Source organism: Zootoca vivipara, chromosome 4, assembly GCF_965207765.1.
Source record: "Zootoca vivipara chromosome 4, rZooViv2.hap1.1, whole genome shotgun sequence".
Lineage (NCBI taxonomy): Eukaryota > Metazoa > Chordata > Lepidosauria > Squamata > Lacertidae > Zootoca > Zootoca vivipara.
The window spans coordinates 77,847,786-77,867,104 of record NC_142587.1 but is presented as its reverse complement, the minus strand read 5'-3'; the positions used below and the strand labels follow the sequence as shown (position 1 = coordinate 77,867,104).

General features: G+C 43.0%; 2 long non-coding RNA genes across 4 annotated transcripts; both read left to right on the top strand.

Moving 5' to 3' along the window:
• Positions 1 to 1,330: 1,330 nt before the first annotated feature.
• LOC148686007 (uncharacterized) lies at positions 1,331 to 4,774 on the top strand. Its single transcript, XR_015949673.1, has 3 exons — positions 1,331 to 1,652; positions 3,758 to 4,001; positions 4,401 to 4,774. It is a non-coding gene; the product is annotated as an uncharacterized LOC148686007 (long non-coding RNA).
• A 703-nt stretch (positions 4,775 to 5,477) lies between these two features.
• Positions 5,478 to 9,425, top strand: LOC148686006 (uncharacterized). 3 transcript variants are annotated; one of them, XR_015949671.1, is made up of 3 exons: positions 5,478 to 5,638; positions 8,599 to 8,773; positions 9,126 to 9,425. It is a non-coding gene; the product is annotated as an uncharacterized LOC148686006 (long non-coding RNA). The 3 variants fall into 3 exon arrangements; XR_015949672.1 differs by lacking the exon at positions 5,478 to 5,638 and adding an exon at positions 5,673 to 6,128; XR_015949670.1 differs by lacking the exon at positions 5,478 to 5,638 and having other exon boundaries at positions 8,382 to 8,773.
• The last annotated feature ends 9,894 nt before the right edge of the window (positions 9,426 to 19,319 follow it).

Here is a 19,319-nt window from a genome sequence, read left to right as displayed (position 1 = left end):
AGGGGTTTTAAAAGTCCCAGGCTTGACAGATTCCCAAAAAAACCACAACACAACCATGCAAAACAGGCAGAGCAACCCTACATGGTTGCGATTCTTCTCTTCCTTTTCACTACACCAGGCATCCCCAAACTTCAGTCCTCCAGATGTTTTGGACTACAATTCCCATCTTCCCTGACCACTGGTCCTGTTAGCTAGGGATCATGGGAGTTGTAGGCCAAAACATCTGGAGGGCTGCAGTTTGGGGATGCCTGCACTACACTGTTGAAATAAGGATAGCGCAATCACAGCTAAGAAGCTCAAATCATATATGTGACTGAAACCCTTCTTTGGGAATTAAACCAACGTCTAGACTTTAAACTTTACTTGCAGAAACGTATAGCTATAGATGAGTTAAAACATAATATCTATAGTCACATGCTTATCCAAGCATGGGCTCACAGTCTCTTCTTCCAACTTCCAAGCAGCTATATTTTCCTGTCTTTCCAGAGCTCAGCACTCAGCCTCCTGTAACTCAGTTAGGCCATGCCTTGCATCTCCTATGAGATTCCCACTTTTACCTTCTCCTGCAGCTTTTCTCTCTTTCCTTCAGGCAGAGAAGAAGCTCTCCAACACTCTATTCAACTTAGCAGTGTTCACAGCTATCGGTGGCTACTGTCCATGATTTGGCTATGCTTCTGAATACCAGTTGCTGGAAACCACATGAAGGGAGTGGGCTCTTGTGCATGAATCTTACAACCCCACAATGTTAGCCCAGCGGCATGTTAAATTCTTGGCCCTGGGAGAATAGCTAATGAGAACTTTTCTTCCTGGCTTAGTAGCTGCTTGGGGAGAATGTTTTGTTGGGACCATTGTGAGAATAGAAAGGGTTTCAACCACCTCTCCCTGCATCCAATGATCATGATAAAAGTTACACAGACACCTGCCCCCAAGTGAACCTGATTTTATTTTATTTATTTATTTTTTAAAAAATAAATAATTTTTTAATTTTTTTAAAAAAAATTAAAAAACCACAGTTGTGATTCCAAGTGACGCATTTAGCGTCACATCTAGTTTGGCTCCTAGTAGCACCTGTGCAGAAGGCAGCGCTGGGAAGAGATGCTGCTGGGAAGAGATGCTGCTGCAAATGAAATTCTGTCTAGAGTTGACCTAGGTAAATTGCATTCAGGTGACGCTAACTCTGAATCTATGCAGGCAGAAATGATAAACTGCTTGAAACAGACAGAAAGTGATTTTGGAGGCTCAGAGAATGGCACAACTCTTTGGCTTCTACGTCTAGCTTGTTTGTTCGTGTGTCCCTGTGTCCCCGTGTCTCCGTGTCCCTGTCCTCTCTCTGCATCCACTTAGACACTGCTGTGTTCCGTAGGTAAACAACAGTATAGTGTTCCACCTTTCACCAGTTAGCTGCTCAACATCAGTTTCACATTACCAAGTAATGTGTTGCATATAAGTAACTTTGCATGCCTCCAGTCAGCAGAGCGCAGTGCTGAGACCAACAGCCAGGGCAAAACACACTCTCTGGTTTCCTGCCAAACTGCCAAGCTCCACTCTTCCTTGTTCTCTCTCTTCCTCTCTCCTGCAGGAAGTGGCCATGAGAAACTAGTTCTCACCATGTAGGTTTAATGTCCAGTCATCTTTGTGAATAGGACGAAACTGTAAGTAAAGCACCTTTATCCATGGGATATCTGCATGTTTTTGTTACTTTTTTTAACAACACTAGTGTTGTGTGAATGAGACAGAGCAGATGGTTGGAGGAGTTGGGTAGATCCAGCTCCCAAACTTTCAATTCTGCTACATAAACCACAAACCAATTCATTTCAGCAGCTGTTAATTTCACTTCTCAATAAAATAGTTGATCGGCGAGGCTCCAAAGAGCCTCTGGATTCTACTCCTAACGTGTGTTTTCTGAACCTCATGCTTGGCTTGCTTTCACAAGGCACCATGAGTAAAGAATCGCTGCCTTTTGTGGACAGCAAAAACAGTTTGGATGAGTAGCTAAAATTAAGACCTATTAAACTGCTCCAGCCGTTGTGAGTGTTGAGCAGCCAGTTGAGTCATCTAATATCAAATATTTCAGGCCGATTTTTCCATAAGATTGTGGACGGCGATAAATAGATCTAGTTACTGAGAACTACACTTCCTTAAAAGTTACTTGATGTTTTGGGATATAATTCTGCCACAGCAGACAGCAAGACAAATACCTCTGTTTTGGAGAGGAGATGAACTGCAGCTGAAGAGAAACAATGCGTCGTGCAACAAATATAGGCTCAAATGGATAATAATGCCTTCTTGCAACCCTATCGCTCGGTTAGTTTCAGATCCCCCACAGCAGGTGTTATCAACCAGCACAGCAGCACATGCAAGACTATTTCAGCACCTACATCTGTCTCCATTTCCTTCCTTTTCCCAATTATCCTCCCATGAACTTAAATCTCCCTGGGAACCAAGAGGAGGTACAAACGTGAGAGGGAAAGTCCCTGTTTGGTTTGAAATGAGTCATTTTCTTGGGCTATCAGGAAAAAATCTGGATATAGAAGCCTAAATTGCCAAAAGTTAATAAATGGTCTTAGTTACGTGTTGCACTTAATTAAAACACATGCACACACAGGAAAAATTCTTCAACTGATTGGTTTCGCCTTGCCTTTGCATTTTGAAAACAGATGACACTTACTTGGAACTCAGTGCCAAGGTCAGGGGGTGACCTTGAGCTCTCAAATTCCAGTGGCGCCCTGTACAATGCTGAAATTTGGTGCTGTCTGCCTTCATGCCCTGTTCTACAGCATGGTTGTGGTGCCCCCCTGGAGTGTGGTGCCCAGGGCGACTGCCCTGGTTGTGCTATCCTAGAATGGCCTCTGCCAAGGTTGCATATCTCTGTAAACAAAATAGTATTTGTGTTGTGTGGGATGTTTGGAAACATTCCAGAGAACCATTTCCTCTTCAAATTGCACAACAGATGCTATGATCAAGCATGGGGCCTGAGTGCCTTAATGTTGATGCTAAGCCTAAAAACCTTCAGCAAACACAAATACAAAAAGTAATGAGAGGATGAACCGCAAGGTAATTATACAAAAGGTACTTCCAAATTACCTGTTTACAGAGACCAGTCATTCTGATTTGTTTGCAGGGAAGGTAGATGAGGTTGCATCAAAGCAAGTGTAACCTCACACTTCCCAGTGCATCATTTTTCTTACTGCAAAACATCTGAACTTTTGAGGAAGCAGGTTTGTTGTGCAAGACCTTCCAATCAACACTATAACCTGAATTTGCCCATAGATGAGTGGGTCCCATCAGAAAATAGCAACAGCCTGGAAGCATCCTTTAAAAAAAAAGGTTCTGCTACTTTGGAGGTTGAATTTTGGGGCAATAATATTTGAGGGCTGGATAGCTGATGAAAATTCTTGAGGGGGCGATTGGGAGAGGGGAGGAGGAGGTTTAAAGTTCCTATTCCACTAATTAATTATCTATTCTATGTTTTCTCATGTCTCCCACTCAAAAGACATTCTCTCCCCTTCCAAAGCTATACAGTTCTTGAGGATGAGATGCTATTTTTAAAATCGCTTCTTTGAATTGTAGACAGGAATATGGCTACTTTACAAAAGTAGGTACAAATACTGGAAATATAAGCTTTTCAAAGCATCAGGGAATGTGCAGATAGAAGTTCAGGTGGCAAGAGTGCTTCCTGAAAAAGAGTTCAGTGCAGATTTAGACTTGTTTATTTTTATTAATTAATTAAGGAATTTATATGTCCCTTAATCATTAGCGTTTCTAAGTGGTGTGGAGATGAAGCATCCCAAGACCAGTGGCAATCTGGCTATCCATGTTGGAGCTGGAAGGTTGGGACAATGGTCTTTTCCAGATTGCTTTCCAGATGTTGAGGGCATCCTTCAGCCAAATTTACCAAGAACATCACTCTGGTCTTGCAGAGGCAGGACACTATCCTGGCACGGAGCTTCTATGAGCTATCTTCCAATGAGGGGCCCTTGCATCTCAGCCTTACCTTCAGGGTAGGTAAATCCATCACTTGTGAGATCTTCAGATAAACTGTCCCTGAACTGAACAAACTGTATCTTGCAGATGTGATAAATGTGAGAGATGGATGGAAAGCCATCCAAGTCTTCCATGAGCTCATCTTCCAGCAGGTAGGTCATCTTGGTTGGTGAATCCATCCCACAGATGCTTTTTAGTTCCCAAAGGGCACAGGGCAGAATACTACAATTATAAGTGTTTCTACAGCATGGTCCACCGGTCAGTGGTGGACACCAAAAAGGAAGATTTGTGGATATTGGTATTTCTGGGAGAAACCATGACACAGCCATCTTCTGGATATCTTTTCTTTAAGCTCTCCTTCTCTGGCCTGGCAGTGCTAGTCAACGGAGTTGCAGTGTGTCCCCTTATCTTCACAGATGAAGCATTCACCATGCAACCCTGACTGATGGCTCTCTACAAGTCTCTAAGGTTCAACATCAACAGGAATTTCTGCCACTATTCATAGCAGAGCATAGTAGTCTACCTGTGGAGCAAGCCTTTGGGCACTTAAAAGCAAGGAAGGAATGCTAATATCTACCTCTGTTTCCAGTGGCTGGAATCCTGTCAGCGAGCATTTGGGTGATTTTGCTATTAGATGGAGTGACAATGGGGTTCAAGCTCTGGGCTGGATTCCATGAATTCCTAAATCCCACCATTTGGAACAAACACAGCTTTTCTAAGATGATGTACCTGATGAAACAGGAAACAGATGGTGGTGTCTCTTTCCAGGACCTGGAAAGAGTTTTCACTATTATTTTATTTACTGTATATCTGGCAACATAGTGTGCACATAACTCTCTTTCTCTCTCTGGTAAGCACTAATGTTTTTGAACTGCTGTCTAAAATATGTTGTAAATCCTTCATCTCCATCTGGCAACTAGGCTAAAAATAAACTCCCCCAAGGATTCAAATATTGGAGTGTCAATGAAAATTACACACAAACACACACATTCCGCACTACACAGGGAACAATGACTGACACACACCGTAATATAGGGGTGGGAACCTGCAGCCCTATGGATGTTGCTGGATTACAACTCCCATCTTCCCTGACCAGAAACCAGCTTGGGCATAATCAGCACAGCCCTCATACAGTTTCCTTTGTATCCCAGTCCAGAAGTTTGTGCCTTTGGTTTCTTGTGCATGCCTTCTGTCAACCCCTACTTGACCATTTTGGGGAAATCACAGTTCTGCCCCACACCCCAAATAGTTAAAGTAATTCCAATTTCTTTGGTTGGTTTTAATTCCTTTTTTTGCGTAGGATTGTGGGTGCAGGCTTCCTAAGCAAAATAGTTCCATTTAATTTTTCAATTGTACCCTCTGTGTGGAGAATCTGATGCAAGATCGCATCAAGGTCACAGTGACACTGCAGAAATCCATTTAGCAGCTGCCAGGTCTTGCAGCAACATACACCCTCTGGTGCTGGGGGAAATAAGTGCTGGGCCTTGATTGGCTAAAGGAGAAATCTGCCCTCCTGAATACAGGTCTCCCTGTTGAAAAACTGGTCTTTGGCCTGGGTCTAATGGCTCCCATTTGGATGAAGGTTTGTGTTGTAATCACATGTGCCTACATGCACCTTGTTGTGAGGTCCATGTATCCAGTGGCTCATACGAAGGTGAGGCAAGTTGGCTTTGTTATTTTGAATTCCCAATGGCAATTCCAAGGTAAAGGGTTTTGTTTTGTTTGTGATCTCTAAATCAGGGGTTGGCAAACTAAGGCCTGGGGGCCGGATCAGGCCCAATTGCCTTCAGGATCCAGCCCGCGGACTGTCCGTGGATCGGCGTGGGGATTCTGTTCGTTTGGGCTGCACTATTTTTTCCTGCACCGTTCCACCCCCCCTCCCTCACACACACTGCGGCGGCGCCTCATCCCTCCCTCCTCCTGGCTTCCTCTGCCCTGCCTAGAGGAGGAAGGGGGCTGGGCTGGGCTGGGCCGACTGAGTGCCATTTTAAGCAGCCCCTCTCTGGAGCCAGCCCTTTTGCACTGCTCATCTTCCCTCCTCCGCTGCTGCCCTGGTGCTCCTGTGGGCCAGAGTGTGGAGCAGACTTGCCTACCCACGAGAAGCAGCAGGAGAAGCAGCAGCAGTAGCAGCAGCCCTTGGGAAGGTAAGCACAGCGGCTGGGGGGTGGGGAGGAGGACTACTTGCCCCCCTCGCCTCTTATTCCAGCTCTCCAGCCCATCACAAGGTCTGAGCCTGAGGGACAGTGGACTGGCCCACGGCTAAAACTTTCTGCCGACCCCTGCTCTAAATGAAGTATTTGCAATTGTTCCTTGAATCCGGCTCTGAATCTAGTAACCGGACGCTTGGTTATTGGTACTGAGTAACATGTGGACTCACAGGTCAAGGAGTGAACCTTTCATAACTTCCAACATTTTCATCCCCAAAATTGGGGTGTCAGGAGGGCTATACACGAAAGCTCATACCAATGACAAACTTAGTTGGTCTCTAAGGTGCTACTGGAAGGAATTTTTTTATTTTGTTTCGACTACGTCAGACCAACACGGCTACCTACCTGTAACTATTTATACAGTGCATTTCCAAGTGATCCAAGTGTTTCATGTATTTTATCAGAGTAAACTTTACAATAGACCCAGCAAGGTAGGTTGGGGTTGTTGCCCTCATGTTGCACAGAGAGGGACTGAGGCCGAGGGGATAGTGACTTGTGTGTGGCAGCCTGGTGAATTTGTGGCTTTTGAGGTGAGATCTGAATTGAGGATTTCCTGTCTGTTTCACACTGTTAGCTACTCTGCTGCACTAGCTCTTAATGAAGATAAATGGGCAAATCTTAATAGAGAGCATGTCTGGACTCTTTTTGGAATGTGCTTCTCTTGTCATTCTCCACGCACCGAAATACCTCGTTAGTAAGGATCTCATTATGTGTTTTTTCCCCTTTTTCCTTTTTCTCTCTCGTTTGGTGTCATTAGGTTAGGGCACAGTTAGAAAATATTTGTGGAATTTATGAGCACCCCTTCAGTGAGCATGCTGTGCTAATGTGGCGTGGAAGCACTAGGCAAATAATAACTGCACTGAACAATGTTACTAATAGCACTTGGATAAAACAGCTGTCGATACCTGCACGACTGGTTAACTTTCTGAAGATTATATTAGAATGGCGATGAGACCTCACCAAAAGATATGAGATGTCACTGCCCCCTAGTGGCCATGGCTCTAAGTGTCCTTTCTTTAAAGGTCTATAAATGGCCATTGCACCAAGGGCACAAAGGGAAAAGACAGATGTTCACACAATTAGCTCCTGGGTTCAGAAAATGGTGACAAGTAATTATATAGGAAGCTGAGCATGCTGGGAAACTGAAAGGAAGTGTTCAAAGCAGTACTGAGCAACAATAAACCCACAAGGGCAATTCTGCTTTGTTAGATTGTTGCAAATTCCTAAAATGACAGAGATCACCAGATGGCAGGCAACCACTTTACTGTATTGTATTTTATTTGAAACATTTATATAATAATTATATAATGATGATGATGATGTACCCCCCCATCTGACTGGATTGTCCCAGCAACTCAGGACAGCTTCAAACATATACTAAAACACAGCAGCAACACAACAAAACATTGCACATTAAAAGCGTCTCGATATAGATGTATTTGGAAGGTCATATAATAATTATTTATCTCTATGACATCTGGCAGGAGCGTGTTCCACGGGACAGGAGCAGCTACCTAGAAGGCCCTCTGGCTGGTTCTCTGTTAACCTCACTTCTTGCAATAAGGGAACCGCCAGAAGGCCCTCAGAGCTGGACCTCAGTGTCCAGGCTGAATGATGGGGCTTGGAGATTCTCCCATACAACAGTCCAGCTGAAGAAATCAACTGAAAAGGTTAAGTCAAAAAAAGACAGCAGATAAAAGCAGGAGAAAAAATGCAGCTCTCTGTTAAAGGATCTGGAGAATTTAGACGGTGCATAAGGGCACACCGGTGTTGTTGCCTCACAAGCCTGCCTGGGAAGACCTTTCTGCAATTAGGGCAACACCACTGAAAAGGTCTGCTCCCTGGTTACCAGCTTCTTAACCTGTGACACCAGATCCCCCAAAGGAGTGGTTCTAAAATATCTTTTAAAGGCTGAGCAGGTTCTGAAGGAGCATGGCAATCACATGTCTACAGCACTTTCCTCCAAGAGCTTAAGATCACAAACATGATTACACACTCATGCACTTCATCCTTACAAGCAATGGGCACTGGTCTGTTTAGGTAAATGGGTCACTGCCCCACCAAGCTCAATCTTGATTCCTCCCAAGTCCACATACCTTCTTGCTTTACAGCTAGTCCAGAGGGTGCCCCTGGCTGTCTGTTTCCTCCTGAGTCTCAGTTTTGCCCTTGTAGAACTTGGAAGGGAGGAGGATGGGGACAAAAGTAGACTCAGTCAGCTCCACCTGCCATTGTCTCTGGCTTCACCTGCTTTCAGCCTCTCTGCCCTCTTATGAACCAGTCCCAGAGAGTGCAGCCTCCACGGCTGCTCACAGCAACCATGTCAGATATTAGACAGAGCGACTGCCCCAAGGCCAGCTAGATGCTTCATGGCTAAGTATGAATTTGAGCTTGCATCTCTCTGTTTCAGGTCTTAGGTGGGCATAGCTCAGCGGCAGAAGGCATACTTTGAAAGCAGAAGGTCCCTGGTTTGGTCCTCCAGTGAACTGCACTGGGTAGCAGACGATATGAAGATCTCTGAGACTGGAGAGCTGCTGAGTAGACATTGCTGGGCAAGATGGATCAAAGATCCAGCTTGGTAGAAGGTAGTTTCATAACTTCATCAAAAATGCTGCAAGCATCACTTCCCTCGCTAGAAAATTGCGGGAGCTACACAGAAAATGCAAGTGGGAAAAAATGTTAATGTCTGAGCATGCATAATGTGAGGTTGTTGCAGATGCTGTAGATTTAAATTGTGATCTAAGCATCTCCTATGAAAGAGCCTAGAGACTTCTAACTATGAATAATTTGGCAGGAATATGCACTGATTTATATAACAACCAAAGCTACCAGTTCACAGTTAATTGCTTGCTACTTGTACATAATGTCAAAGTAATATAAAATGTAAGAGACACCAAGATGTTTACATGAATTTCTTATGCTTTTTCACTTTCTTAGATAATCTGACGTGCTATACTAAAAGCTGAAATGTCAAACATGGTTTTTCCTGGGTGATAACAATAGACATGCAAATATCTTCGACAAGTTCTGTAAGAAGGCAACCTACCTAGACTTCTTGCAGAAATGCTGACATGGAATAAGGAAGCCTTGAAGTGCAAAGTGTAATAATGTTATTGTCACTGTGACCTAAAAGGAACAGTTGATGTTAAATATTCACATTAATTTTTGTACATTAGCTAGGAGGACTTCTGAAAAACAATTCACATTGTTTAATGTTACTAAAGCCATTTGACCAAATCGATCTCAGTATACTTTCTGGAATATGCAAACTTAAGCAAAAGTCATACTGAGGCAGCGGTTTTTTTGCTGTTATACATGACAGGGCAAGTACCGTAGTAGCAGCAGAGTGCTCCTTTTCAATGTGCCTGCCTGCCAGTAATATATCCTTCCTTCCAGAATACTCCATTTTTTCCCTCTCTCAAATATTTGTTTTTGTTTTTAACCCTGACAAACACTCAACGTTCTTTGGTCACTGAGAACACTTAGTTCTTACTGATCTATTCTGGTTGGAGGTGTGGCACCAATAGGTTTTTATTTTCTTCGTATGTAGACAAAAAATGGCTCCTCCATCTTTGCAACTGCCATGCCAGATATGGCAGCAACATCTCAAGAAGTATCCAAATGCATAGAGATCAGGCAGACTGACAGACAATCCACTTTGAAAAATATATAGCAGCAGATCCAATACAACATGTTGTCAGACCAATGCTTAGTTTCACAGCTGTAGAAAAAACAGGAGTTAATCCCAGGCAGATGTCATCTGGTATCTGCCTAATTCATTGCTTTCGCTTGAGATTGACTCGAATGTAAACACACAAATTTAAATCAGACTTTTCAAAGGTCAGATGTTTTGGAGCCTGGGGCTTGGATATGGCTTGTTAAAGAAGTGAGCCATCTGTGAAATTCTGCTCTGTATTCTCCTTCCAGTTAAAACACACACACACAACACACATGGATGGGTACGTTCTATGTCCCTAGCAATCCTTTCAGCAAATTGTCCATTCACATTAATGGGGATATTTCTATGCATCCAACTGGTGTCGGGAAACTTTTCAGAAGCTATCAGGAGTTGTCATAGCCTGCCTTGGTACGTGTAGCTATACCCTAAATCAAACCTACAGATTCACCCCAGCTCAGTTGATTCCACCTTGCAGCTGCAGCAGGAAGGGAAGGAGAACAACATTTTTGGATGCAACCTAGCACATAGTTAAGACATGCACAGTGCAGGCACTACTCCTTAGCTAGGCTCATAAGAGTTTGAACTTGAGCACTAGAGTGGTATAGTGTCTGATTAGCACCTGGGAGATCAGGGTTCAAATCTAGGGTTTCCAGATTCAATAGAGGACAGGACTTCTGTGCCTTTAATTGCCCTGCTCTCTTTTGAGTCTGGAAGCCTTAAAGAGAAACCAGCAGACCCTTTGCTTGGAAATTAAACAAAGGGTCTGCTGGTTTCTCTTTAAGGTTTCCAGACTCAAAAGAGAGCAGGGCAATTAAAGGCACAGAAGTCCTGTCCTCTGTTGAGTCTGCCAACTCTATTCAAATCCCTAAATGGCCATGAAGCTCACTGGGTGCCTTGAACCAGCCACTGCCTTTCAGCCGAACCTGCCTCATAGGATTATTGCGGGGATTAAATGAGGAGAACCATGTGCACCACCTTGAGTTCCTTGGGGGGGGGGAAGGTGGGGTATAAATGTAATAAATAAATAGGCAAACTTTCACCGTGCTTTCCTTCATTACCTATGCAAGCTCAGAGGGGCCTTCCTCCCTCTCAACACTGAATTGAGCTTCTTTGACCTCTAGACTTGGGATGGGGGTTCGTGGTTCTGTATCTGTTTATCTTTCTTTTGCTGTTAGCATTACTCAAACTCCATCTGAAGCAGTTCCTATTTTGTTAAGTTTGAACGGCGATGTGTGAAAATAATGTTACTGTTTCCCATTCTCCCGATGGTGGCGGGATCAACTTCTGCATAACGGATATCATTGCATTCCGATATTCTTTGCTCTTGTTACTGATCCCCCACCGTGAGGTAGCTATTGCCCTCAGGCAATTTTTTTCCATGAGCCTTCTTTAATTGGGGTGGGAAACAAAATGTAAGATTTCAAACCTTTCGTGAATGACAAAGATAATCAGCAAGGCGTATGTCCTATTGGGGTGGGGGGTGGGGAGGGAGAGACTGTCCCATTTAACACAGCAACAGATTGAATCTTCTCCCTCTCGCTCACCCTCTCTTCCCCTTCTTGCAAAGCTGTGAGTGACCACATGCAGAATAAAAGTTGGCAAGGGCAATCATGGCTAAAATCACTGCTAAAAGCGTTTGTACGGGCTGCTTTATTTTATTTTCTTTGGGGGGGGGGAATAATTCGCTGTGAGCAGCAGAATAATCCAAGAAAATTGGCTTCTTTCTTAATTGAAGCTCAGAAGGCATTTCCCAGCACTTTCCACCTGTTTGGCTTTCCTTTACATTTTCACATGACCACACTGCTTAGGAAGGGTCCCCCCCTCCTGTTGCCTGATTCTCTCTCACCCCTCACTCTTGCATGCCTCCAACTTTGGATCCCTTTTCTTGTTCTTTCCCTGTTGACTTTTTTCAAGTTTTTTATCCTGTTGGTTTCCCAGGGCTTCCCACTTTCTCTGCTGTTCTCTGGATCCTTGGCATTTAATTCCCATGTCTGTAAAGGTAAAGGGACCCCTGACCATTAGGTCCAGTCGTGACCGACTCTGGGGTTGCGCACTCATCTCGCATTATTGGCCGAGGGAGCCGGCGTATAGCTTCCAGGTCATGTGGCCAGCATGACAAAGCCGCTTCTGGCAAACCAGAGCAGCGCATGGAAACGCCGTTTACCTTCCCGCTGTAGCGGTTCCTATTTATCTACTTGCATTTTGACGTGCTTTCGAACTGCTAGGTTGGCAGGAGCTGGGACCAAGCAACGGGAGCTCACCCCGTCACAGGGATTCGAACCGCCGACCTTCTGATCAGCAAGCCCTAGGCTCAGTGGTTTAACCACAGCGCCACCCATGTCTGTAGTACCATCCTATTGTTTGAGCTTCATGAAATTCACCTGCGTCCCAGCCAGAAGGGGTTAGACCTAGAAAGTTTTCTCTTCACTGGTTCCTGAGTTGATGCAAACCAAACTTTGGAACTGAATCTCTTTCTAATCACAATGCAGATGTTTACGTGAGGGGGGGCAGGCAGAAGCTACACAACACAACCACTTCCTCTTGTAAAGGTGTGATTAACCTCTTGGTGTGTGTGTGTGTGTGTGTGTGTGTGTGTGTGTGTGTGTGTAATTGCGATAGACACCTAGGGCTGCCCCACCAATGAGGCTAAATGAGGTCACCACCTCAGGCAGCAGGATCCATAGGGGCTGCAGATCCCAATGTATAGCTTTTTCTTCCCCCGCCCCTATTCCTTATTGGGGTTGTGGGGAGAGCTTAGTAATGAATTAAAAATTAGTTTTGGTGTCTTAATATAACAAGATTTACCTTATTACAGATGGAGCTTTTAGCAGATACACAGCACTAAAAGAATCAGTAAGTACCTCATTTTAAAAGTAGTGTATAAAAGGTCTGAATCACAGTTTTATCTGAATATTGTGGACAAAATCTAGTCAAGGTTAAGCACTTTTTCATCCCATTTCTACAAATGGGAGCAATTTAAGCATGTGATTAGTGGTGACACAGTAAAGACTGAAAAAAAACCAGCATGGAAAATAAGCATTTTATAGCAGTGATGTGTTCAAAAATGTAACAGCACTTGGGTTGGGAGGCAAAAGAAGAATTATGCAAGCTGGTGCATTCATGGCCATTTAATTTTCTGCTCATATTATGAACACTCACAAACAGACCTGCATTTTAGGCCCAGCATGTGTATGTTGTCTAGCACAGATCATTGCTGGAGATATGCCAAGCTCCAGGGATCATTTCAAGTGTTATTTACTTGCCCAACCATGCTGATCCCTGGAAATTCTACTTTTGAGCCAGTGAGATTCTGTGACCTGACCTTGAGTGAAGATCTTCTAAAACGTAGGACATGGGACAGGAACGGGGTCGGGACTGAGAGATGCCGAGAGAATAACCGGAATCAGGGAAATGGATAGCTCCCTTTCAGGTTTATTAAAGTTGCAGAGTCCCAGGGGAGTACCATAGGAAGGAATTGCAGTAATCGAACCCTAAGTGATTTGCACCCTGTAATATGTACATGGAAATTTCAATCCGTCATATAGACACACTTCCTTATTAAAATCATTGGACAAACACACTGAAACTAAAACTCTGTACTGAATTGTGGCCAACTAGTGTAGTGTGATTGGAAACCTTAGACTACAGGTTGTCTCTCATATTTAAAATGCTTAAGTGCAATAAATAGGATGGGGCTACTCACATAGCAATATGGATTTTCAGGCATCAGCTTGTTTTTCCTAAATTTACTTGTTATTTCATTGCTTGGAAGGTTGTCAAGGCACATATTTTGTCACAGGTAGTGTTTTATTATACAGTAATATAGTACAGTGAAGGGCATGGCAATAGAAAAACACACTTTAAAAATAAATGAAGACAACATAGGAGAATCCAGCATCCTTTAAGCAAGAATTCATCAGTGTTAGTAGGGAAGCCAGTATATCTAAGAACAAATTGTTGACCAGTTTGCATGCAAAAACAGACAGTGATCTTGCTAAACACACTTTATTCTCAAGCACAAAAGGGGAAATGTTCTTCAGATATACCGGTACTTGCTACCCTTCAGGAGTGCGTCATTTGCAAATAATTCCTTACTTGGTTAAATATGTGTGCATAGATAAGAGATACATATAATCCTCTATTTTCTATCTGGACCTCTTGAATGAAACACACACAGAGAGAATAATAGGAATTGGTACATTTCCACAGGGAAAATGTTGTACCTTAACCATGTGGAACACTGCCATCCTGTGGAGGATGTTTGTATCTTCCTCAAGTATTAATAAGCTAACACTATATAAAACCAGGTGGCGCTGTGGTTAAACCACTGAGCCTAGGGCTTGCTGATCAGAAGGTCGGCGGTTCGAATCCCTGCGACGGGGTGAGCTCCCGTTGCTTGGTCCCAGCTCCTGCCCACCTAGCAGTTCGAAAGAATGTCAAAATGCAAGTAGATAAATAGGAACCGCTACAGCGGGAAGGTAAACGGCGTTTCCATGTGCTGCTCTGGTTTGCCAGAAGCGGCTTTGTCATGCTGGCCACATGACCTGGAAGCTATACGCCGGCTCCCTCGGCCAATAATGCGAGATGAGCGTGCAACCCCAGAGTCGGTCACGACTGGACCTAATGGTCAGGGGTCCCTTTACCTTTATATAAAACCACAGTCAATTATAAGCTGCCTTTTGCTACCCAGGCTTAACAGCACAAAACTCAGAAGAATTTGGTGGGTTTACTCATGGATAACTGGATGTTTCAATGCCAGAGAGGCAGCTAAATTAGAGATCACGGTTCAGATCTCCACTCTGCCAAGAAGCTCACTGAGTGACCTTGGGCAAGCTAGTGTCTCTCAGCCTAACCTACCTTGCAGGGTTGTTGTGTGAGGATAAAACGAGGAGGGGAAGAACCATGCATGAGCTTCCTGGAGGAGACCCGGAAGATAAATAAATAAACCAGCCAACCAAAGTGCACTGCTTCCACATCAGATCTCCAGGAACATTGACGGCATCCTAAGTTGCTTATAGAAACTGAACTCAGCTCTCTGTGTCTTTCTCAAACTGCAGTCTGATCTTTGGTCCTGTCTTCTTATTTCCTAGTCACTGCCAGCCATTGACTTGCAATTTCCCTAGCAAAAGAAGTATATGGGAACTTTGCCAAGACTATGAAGGCACTCTCTAGCAGTAATCCTGGTTCCTTCAACTTTCTCCTGTCCTGATCTTAGAACAGGACTTATTCAGAAGACCTACTACTCCTGGGGAATTTGCTTGGGATTGCAGGCTGAGAAGAGTCCCAACATTGTTTTTGCAAATGGGTCCACTTACTCCAAACAACTAGGTCTGCTATGGCAAATGTGTTAGTGACAGCTTTGAAAACATATTTGTGATGGAGTTTCTGGGCAGTAAACTCATTGTTCTGGTTCGGCAAAATTAGAGGCAAAGTTGTTGAAGTCAGTGACAAATAGTTCTGGAGAAAGACGGATGTAGTAGCAGTCTAGGAAGGCAAACCTACCCTCAGAGAAGATGAGCAAAATGATGAATTTGAGGAAAGGGGAGAGAACAGTTACAACAAGGTGAACATTTAGTTATTAAAGATAAAGGGTAGATAGTTGATTTCAGTGGATCTATTCTATGACTCATATCGGCTGTAACCCAAAATATTCTTGAAATCCACACAATTGACAGTGCACTGAAATTTTCAGAAAAGGAACAAAAACTAGTCACATCACATGCTTTCACATGGGGAGAGTAGAGAAATTAAAAGAGGTTGTTAATAATAATAATAATAATAATAATAATAATAATAATTTATTATTTATACCCCGCCATAGCTGCCAAGTTATCCCTTTTTTAAGGGATTTTCCCTTATGCTGAATAGGCTTCCTCGCGCGAAAAGGGAAAACTTGGCAGCTATGTACCCCGCCCATCTGGCTGGGCTTCCCTTGCCAACAAACATTCAAATACATCAAATATCACAAATATCAACCTGTTCGAGTAATGAAATCCATTCACCATTATACGAATGTTTTGTGTTGGGCTGTTATGAGGAGACTTTCTAAATAGATCTCTCCACTATCTTTATGTATAATACTTGGAGCTCAGCTACAACTATTGCAGAAAAATACACCTTTTCTCCAAAATGACAACAATTCTGAATGCTTAACTGCAATTGATAATGTTTCTATGGCATTTCAGCAGCTCACTGTTAATGTTAACCAATATGCCATTTTAGATTAGCATTCAAATGAGTAACATAAAATGAATGGAGAACAAATATATTAATTCAAAGATGGGAAGCCAAGTATATAATCAATATTATAATGCAGCCAAATCCTATGCAAATTTACTCCCACTGTGTACAATGGGACTGTCCCAATTAAGCATGCGTAAGTTTTCAGCCTGGAAATGAATAGTTATTTTAGATAAGTTTAAATGAACAAACCAACCAGGAAACATTTGCGAATTGAAGCAGCTTCCATTCATGTATTTCCACACTTGATTAGGAACCCTGTTCAGAGAGAAGGTGGATTCGCATCTGGATCACATCAGTCCCTTTCACCCTTCTAGAGCAGGGGTCAGCAACCTTTTTCAGCCGTGGGCTGGTCCACCGTCCCTCAGACCATGTGGTGGGCCAGACTATATATTGGGGGGGGAGGGGGGATGAACGAATTCCTATGCCCCACAAATAACCCAGAGATGCATTTTAAATAAAAGCACATATTCTACTCATGTAAAAACACCAGACAGGCCCCACAAATAACCTAGAGATGCATTTTAAATAAAAGCACACATTCTACTCATGTAAAAACACGCTGATTCCCGGACCGTCTGCAGGCCGGGTTTAGAAGGCGATTGGGCCGCATCTGGCCCCTGGGCCTTAGGTTGGTGACCCCTGTTCTAGAGCCTATGAGCACTACTTGGGGTGACTTGCAACAATATAAAATAAAAATGCCATAAAATGCAATAAAAAAACTTCATAGGGTTTGCTAGAACAAAACTACAATTTTGGCTCCTCTTCTCCCAGAACTGTCTTCTCTGGGGTCATTCCTGTTGGTCATTATAAGATCAATTATGTTAATTATAACCACCTCTTTCCTCTATCAGTCTGGTCTCAGACCACTCTGATTTCACTAGCATGGAATAGTATGCATAATTTAGAGAATGAGAAGGAATGGGTAGGAAGCAATTGGGAGCTTTATTTGCAGTGGGTATGTCTCTCACCCTGGGCAGACTGCCTACTTTCCCACAGTGGATGGGGATTGGCTTAATATGGCCTACTTGTATAGGTATTTTTTTAAAAAAAAAAGGTTGGGGGGAGATGGATTTCCCTTTTCAACCTATATAAATGAATCTATAGAGGGTTAAAAAAAAACCTGGCTATTTCTGGAGAGGTTTTCTTTGTTAAAAGGAACTTAACTGCTTGGATTCCAGTTCCTCATCCCTTTGTCCACCTGTTTCTACATTAACACACGAGACCTGTATTTTTGTTTCTTGTAGAATCTTTTTTTTAAGTGTGTAATTGTGTATAATTTCAGAACAGGCACTTTAATGTTTGTTTTCCCTCTTCCCTCCCCACCTCCTGTTCCTTTTGGATCATGTATATTTGACTGTAAGCCTAGAGGCAGGGACTGTCTTTATTTTAAATCTCTGTACAATGTTCAGAAAATTTTAGACACTTTATGAATTAATATCAGCAATGAGAGTTTTGCAAAATATATTGTACTGCTGTGCTGGTATGCGACTTCCCCCTAAACATGTTTATATTTTCCAAGGTTTAACTAATACTACATGTTATCTGAAATTTTATAGCCCACCGACCTAACGAAGCATCTTTGGAGAACTATATTCCCCAGCGTTCCATTAAACCGCTGGTCTCCTCTAGGACAATGAGGACTGTGTTGCTGTTGGTTTTCCTGGAGTGGAGAGTGTTGTGTGTGGTCATTTGCAGGAAAGTGTTTGCCCCTTCAAGGTACGCACTAATGCTGCGTTAATAGATGTCAAATTGTTCTGCTTGAACTGCTTAACAACCCACACTGAAGAAGGCCATTATACGAGAGCAGACAGGTTAAATGCAATTGGGGGGGATATTTTAAAAAGATTCATACAAGATAACCACCGAAAGTGAATTAGAGTACATTAAGATTAAAAAGGAACAGAAGCTATATAGAAATTTATAGTAGAAAAACAGAGAGATTGATCATACTTTTAGAGGCTCCCCCCCCCCACGACATAATTCTATTTGCATTTATATCTTCAGTGAGACTCGCTTGAGCTATAAATAAAGGCAGGGCAAATGCACTCAGCTCTTTGTGTTATGGGTAGAAGGTTAGACTAGACAATCATACTAATCCCCTCTGGCCTTAAAATCCATAAATCTATAATGATGGGCAGAGAAAAGTGCTGTCTGTTTTATTCCTCAGATAAAACTGGTTTGAAGCCATTTCCCGCCCAAGGCCACAGAGCTGATTTTCCATGATGTCTTCATGCTGGTCTCACAACCTCAGAGTACTACACCTAGCATTTCATCTTAATGTTATCGGTGACATTCATTTCATCTTTGAATAGCAGGTCAATTACCTTAATGAAAACTCTTTCACTTTCCAGATTGTTCCCTAAGCACATCTTTTCTTCAGATGCTGTGTTTTAGTATAGGATTAAAGTAAAAACCGGAACACCAAGAAAGTTCTTGAGGAAAAGGAAGTTGTTGAACTTTTTTTTTTTTTTTTTACAAAAAAGCCTGAAATTTTTTGATTTTTCAATTGACTTGCCTAAGATCCAGGAGACAAAGTGCCACATTTCAGAAATTTCCTCTGGGCATCAAATCCGCCTTTGGGATCCCAGTAATGTCCAGATGTTTGGCAGCCCTATTTAACAGCATGGCAGAACCTAAACACGTAATGTGACCACTGTCTTGTCATCACAGCTTCAATATCTATCTCAAGGATGGAGAACCTGTAGTACTCCAGATGTTGTTGTACTTACTATGACTCCCTTCATCCCTGACTATTAACTGTGCTGTTACAGGTTGGAGTCCAACAACTAGAGGGCCAAATGTTCCCCTTCTGTAGCCTACATATTTAATCATACTCGCTTCAGAAGTCCTAAAACAACAAAGCAAAACACATGATCAGCTCATCCTTGTCTCTTGTCACCTCGACTTCTTGATTTTGACAACGGTTTTGATTGTTCAGTCATCTTCGCATTCAGCTTTTCATCCTCCTGGCATCCATCAAATCTTCAAAGTCGTTTAAATTTGCAGTTGACAGCCAGACAGTTCCATTCCTCTTCTTTGGTTAGCCAACATCACAAGAAGAAAACATTAAGAAAGAAAACACTATTACAGATAGAATGCAGCAGTCATGGATGTAGCTGGGGGGGAGGCAGGGGGCGCAGTCTCCCCCCCCCATAAATAAAACAATAGAAATACGTACTTAACTAACTTAACCAATCACATCGGTTCTG